Source organism: Agelaius phoeniceus, chromosome 8 (assembly GCF_051311805.1).
Source record: "Agelaius phoeniceus isolate bAgePho1 chromosome 8, bAgePho1.hap1, whole genome shotgun sequence".
In the NCBI taxonomy this organism is placed as follows: domain Eukaryota; kingdom Metazoa; phylum Chordata; class Aves; order Passeriformes; family Icteridae; genus Agelaius; species Agelaius phoeniceus.
The window spans coordinates 14,233,687-14,239,686 of record NC_135272.1 but is presented as its reverse complement, the minus strand read 5'-3'; positions in this window follow the sequence as shown (position 1 = coordinate 14,239,686).

Genomic DNA, 6,000 nt, shown 5'->3' with positions numbered 1-6,000 from the left:
TTCTTGTCTTTTACCATTCCTACAACACGATGTTTTAAGAGTCTGGGGACAAGGAAGACCAAGCCTCTCCTCTGCCTTGATGTGTCCCGTGGATCTGATCTCTTAAAGCAGCTCTGTGCCAACTGGGGGGATGTGTTGTGTGTCCTGTAGAGTTTATTTTTCCATATTAAATGGAGAGGATATTACCTTCTCAAAAGCAGATGTAATATTTTTAACAAATGCTGTCATGAGTTAAAAAAAAAAAAAAGGAAAAAAATACAGTTTTTGTATTTATTATTTCAAAGAAGATTGTTACCTGTGCTGATATTTCTTCCAGCTTTGATGGCATATGTGGGCAGGGTTTGCACTGCAGCCATGGAGAAGCTTTGTCAGTGTAGTTTGCTGTCACTGTGTTGATTTCAATTGTGGGATGGGTGTGGACCAGAGTGAGGTGCATTAACAGCATCTCCTAGGGTGTGGCTGGCACTGGAGTGGGGCACTCAGCCCAAATATTGGCCATTTTTCACTAGGCTTTCTGAAATCAGATCCCTCCAAAGGATCTAAGTCCCTCAAAGATCACCTGTGACCTCTGCAGATCTCTAAGTTATTGCTGAATTTCCTGACTAAAGGTTTCCCTGAATGTGGGCTCTGAGTGGGGCTGGACAGTCCAGATTATTTAATTCCCCACCAGTTCTGTGCTGTGACTGGAATATCTCCAGAAACCCCCAGCTCCCTCTGCTGCCATCCCTGCACTGGATTTACCTCTGGATTTTGGGGATGAGCAGCGGGGACAGACCTGGCAGCTGCTCCTAAGGGCTGGGTGTGAGCCCATCCAGCAGCAGCAGCAGCAGCAGCAGCTGTGAGGCTGCAAATCAGCTGTTTCTAAAGGTAGAAGCTCTTTCTGAGCCCTGCAGGCTCCCCAGGCTGCCTCAGTCTGAGCCCAGTGGTTGCTGTCCCAGGATTCAGACAACCCAAGAGCTCCAGCAGCTTCCCCTATAAAAGCTCAGTGTCAGGGTCCTCTATGGTGAATTCAGCTGTATCCCATTAATGGTCAAAAGCCACCAAATGTCCCTAAATCTTCCTTGAGCAGCTGCATTGGCCAGGCAGCCCCTCCCAGTATCCTAACCTCCCTGGAGACAAAGTTTCTCTGCCTCCCCCCATCCCATGGCTGTTCCTGGGGCTGTGGCATCTCTCAGTGCTAGAGGGCCATTGTGTTTTGGGATGAATTGATGTCTCTCTTCCTGGATATGACTTTTTTCCATAATTTATGCCAGCTCTTGAGCAGGTGACTACGCTTGGGAGAGCTGAGAGATTGTGCATTTCAATTATTTAAAACACTTTAATGAATAAAGAGTCCTGGGGCTTGGTCCCACAAACCCTTCTCTGCAAAGCACTTTGGAAAAGCTTTCACAGTAGTGCAGGAGTGATGGGGTTGGGTCTGTTGTTTTGGAACATCTTGTTTGTAAATGCCCCACACAAACACCGTGTTAGACACGTTCTGGTCTTTCTTTCAGCCATCTCTTAGTTTTAATAATTCTTTTATTTAACATTTTCCTTGCTGCTGCTGCTGGCACTGGAGACCTGCGCGTCGCTGGACGTTTTGTGAGAGAGGAGAAGCCATTCCCATCTTACCTGTGCTTGTATTCCAGCCAGCAGCAGGTACTTTAGACTTCTGGATGAGTCAAATCCTCCCTGCTGGACCTGTAGATGGCAATATTTGGGAAGGCCTGGGTAGGCTGTGGTGCTGCTGGCTGGGAGGCACTGGGGTGGGCAGGAGGCTTGGAATTCTTCCACCTTTGCAAAACCCTGGCAGATTTTGTTAGAAGTCTAAATATATGTGGCAGCTGAAGGTCTGTAATAATACAAGCAGATTACTCAGGCTGGAAATGCATCTCTCCTTGGAGCTCTACCTCCCCATTGCTTTGCTCTGCTCAAATACATTCAGCAGTGTGAAGAGGAGGCTGGGAAGAGAAGGAGAACTTGCTCCTATCTGGTATGCTGTGCTGGGCTCTAAATGGGATTTCAAGGTTCCTCTCAAAATGCCAGGGAAGGGATTTGAGGCCCAAGCTTCTCTTCAGGAAGCTGATGCAGCATTTCCTGAGCTCCACATTGTATTCTGGGATCTTGGAGAGAATGGTGGTGGAGGGGTTTTGCAATCAACCTTCTTCCCTTGAAGTGCGTTCTCCTTTGTCCAGAGCCCTTTGAATGGTGCTGGTTTTCCTCCTTGGAGCCTGCCCCAAGCACTGGGAGGGAAACTGAGGAGCTGCTGCCCACCCCAGGCCCAGCCTTGGGCCCTGTTGTATCTCTTGTTTAATTGTTTAATTACTGGCAGTTCCATTTCACCCCCTCCCAGCCCCTTCCACCCCTCAATTAACATTAATTTCTTCCCTTGCATTCAGTCTGAGGTTTGGTTCTTTTGAGTTAGGTCTCCCTGCCAGGATCCAGCAGAGCCACCTCTGTGTCCTGCCCTGCCACAAGCCCTTTGTGGCCACGGATGGGCCACCAGCTCCAGGCTGGCTCAGTGCCCCTCTCCATGCCCTGTAAACAGCAGGAGCAGCAGGGCCTCAACAATCCCAGAATTTTTTGCAGTGTGCCTCTTTCTTGGTATAACAACACCCAGGCTGGTGACTGCCCCAGAGTACAGCAGGATTTAAACTCTGGATGATGAGATGGGAGCACAGGGATCCATGAAGCACCAGGGAGTCGTGTTTGAACTCTGAAGACATTGCTGTCATCGCATGAGAATGGGCCTGGAGAGAAATATTCTGTTCCCAGCTATTTTGGTTTTACCAGGTCTGTAAAACAGTAATTTCCTGTCACTTCCATTTGGAGTCATCAATGACTCAACTCCAGATCAGCCTGGCTGACACACCAGGCCTTCAGGATAGGAGAGGCTGGGTGAGGTGTGTGTCTGCCAAAGAGCAGATGTCAGATGGGCTTGGCACAAAAAGGGGTGGTTTCCAGTTCCACCATGGTGGTGGGACACTGGCACAGGGTGCCCAGAGAGGCTGTGGCTGCCCCTGGATCCCTGGGAGTGTCCCAGGCCAGGCTGGACAGGGCTTGGAGCAACCTGGGATAGTGGAAGGTGTCCCTGCCCATGCCTTGTTCCAGGTTGCCCATGAAACAAGATGATTTTTAAGGTCCCTTCCAGTCCAAACCATTCTGGGATTCCATGATTATAGAACCAGTGCCCTGACTCAAGTCCTTTGTGAGCTGTTGGGTAATCTGAGCAACATCCTCTGTGTTAAAGAAGCTTTTACCTGTCTGGGGCAGCCCCAGCCCAGGGAAGAAGTAATGGCACTTGCACTCTGGAAAATCAAAAGCTTTGATCTCAGCCAAGGTCACTGTGTGGTACAGGCAATTTTTAGGGTGTTCACTGAGAAACTACAGATTTATGGCACTTCTGCCAATGTGGCTTTATGGAAGATGCTTTTGGGTCCTGGTACTGCTGACCAACTCTCCTTTTTCAGGCTGAAATCTCCCTCTGTTTAGTTTAATTCTGTAGGAGTTTGGGGAAGAGGAGACAAGAAATGCAGGGATGGATTTGGAAGGGCACCTTATTTGCTTTGTTGTTGGGGAGATGAGACATCCAAAAAGAGTGAAAAGACCTGAGTGAAATTCCTATTATTGTTACTGTGCTGTTGTGGCAAAGGGAAAGAAGCACCAGCTCAGGGTACTTCAAGATGGGAAAGTTGATAGAACTCAAAGATGTTCATGTCTTTGCTTTTTAAAAATTCATACAGTTTTCTTTCAATTTAGCTGCACACATCTACCCATGGCATCCAGGGAAATGCTCACTCTGAGTTTGAAGATGGGAGAGTCACCATCATCATCCTCAGGATCATCATCATCAATACATATGGGACTGTGGGACCTCCTTCACAGCAGCCAACTCCAACGCCAGCCCCATGGACACCCAGGGCAGCAAAAGGAGAAGCCTGTGAATCTTCCCTCTTGAAATGACTCCTTTTCTCCACCCTGCTGCTCTGCCATCCCAGATGGAGCCTGGCACCCTGGAGCACCCATCCTTCATCCCTGCAGAACAGCCCCTGCCAAAGCCTCCGAGGTGCGAGCTCGAAGGAAAATTTATACATTTAATTCTTTTAATCTATCTGTATATTGAATTAAATTTTGAGACAAAAAGTTCTCAAGAGCAGTTGCTGCAAGAAGCTAGAAAGCTCCATGTGGGAACAGAGCATATTCCTGGGGTTTTGGCATTCTGCTTTTGTGTCTATTAATAATCCCCCAGAGTGAGTCATATGGAGCTGCATTTATTCACTGACTCGGAGAGAGCTGCTACCCAAAATAGCAGCTCTGTAATTTTTTATGATGCTGTAATGCCAGTGCAGTGAAGATTGACATCATTTGAGGGAGATGCTCCAGCCTGGCAGCCAGAGAACCCGTGTCCAGCCCCACAAGGAACGTGGGGAGCCACGTGCTCCATTACATAAAAGCGCCGGAGAGCCAGCACGGGGCGGAGATGTCTTTTCTGTCCTCACCTGAGCATCTTTTCCCCAGATTTTTCATCTATTTTAGGCCTCTCTAAGCCTTCTTTGCTCATTTTCTTCAATCACCAGGAGCACTGGGCCAGAGGATGATGAGGAAATGGCTTTTGCTGCAGAGGGGAGCCTCAAGCATGTCTCAAACCATCAACCTGCCTGCCAGGAGCTCCATAGGGAAATCTCGAAATGCATCAAATTCAGCATCACCAGCTCATCCTTTTTCTCACCCACATTGCTGCTCTGTGTCCCTTCCTGGACCCCTGAGTGTCCCCCATGCCCAAAATCTGCCAGCTCCTTCCCAGCCCTGTGTTCCTGACTGATGGCAGCCCCAGGCAAAGGGCAGAGAAATGCTGGGGCAAGGTTTGGGCTGGGCTTTTTAAGGATCAATCTGGTTTTCGGGATTGCTTCTCATTCTCTGCCCTACACTGCTGCCATCAGGTCTGTCCTGGAGTGGCAGCCAGGGGGGCATGCAAGACATTCTGGGGTGGCCCCACTGCTCCCCAAGAACACCTCTGGGTGTACCACACAGGCTTTTTGGCACAATTCTGGCCAAAATTCCTCTGCAGGGGCCCCAGCCCATCACTCTGTGCTCTCCACCAAAGCATTAGGAAAGATGAATTTGCCAGTGCTGGGCATCAATAGCCTGGGTGAACTTTTGCAGATCAACAGTGTTTTATAGGCTCCATTCCAGCTGGAAATATTTATTAACATTACCCTGTCATGGAGCACCTGGGGAGAAAATGGAACTCCTGCCACAGCAGCTTTGAGCCAGTGTGACTGATGGGATGAGCAGCCCAAGTGCTTTGGGTCAAGGGTGTCACACCTTTGGGAAAATGGAAATGTGACAGCTGAGCTACAGGACCTCAATACAACCACTGGCATAAATTAATAAGTATAGTTTTAATAGGAGGGGTGAGGACTTGGTGTCCCTTGTTTCTTGAATGGGGCAGAAAGTGCCTTTGCTCCAATATCCTCCAGTCCCTGATGTTCCCAGAAAATGGGAAACAGTAGAGCTGAAGGAATTTGGCACTTCCTTAGCAAGGCTGGCAATGGTTCCTACTTCATATCATAAACACTGCTCAGCACTTGAACAAGGACTTGGATTTAGGACTCCTGCATCTTCATCTTCATTTTCTCAATCCTAACTTCCAGAGAGGAAAAATTTACGGGAATAGAGGTGGTGGAGGAGAGCTCATAACAGCAATGAGGGATACACCCCTCAAAGACTCACCTCGTCAGGCCCAAGTGAGACCTGGTTTGTTCATTCTAAGTATAATATTTGCAGCAGTCAAAATGAACTTTTGAGGGTCTGGATTCTGGATTTTAAACATAATAATGCCTAAATCATAGAGAGAAAGAGGTTGAAATAGTCCTATTAGAGCTGGTTGCTGAGAGCCTGTCCAGTTTCAGTTCTAGACTGAAAAGGTGGTGTTTTGGTTATTACAATACTTTTGGGTTCAGCCAACTTCCCAGGCAAAAACTGCAGGGTGGCTCCAGCCCTGGGGCTGCCAGTGAAGGA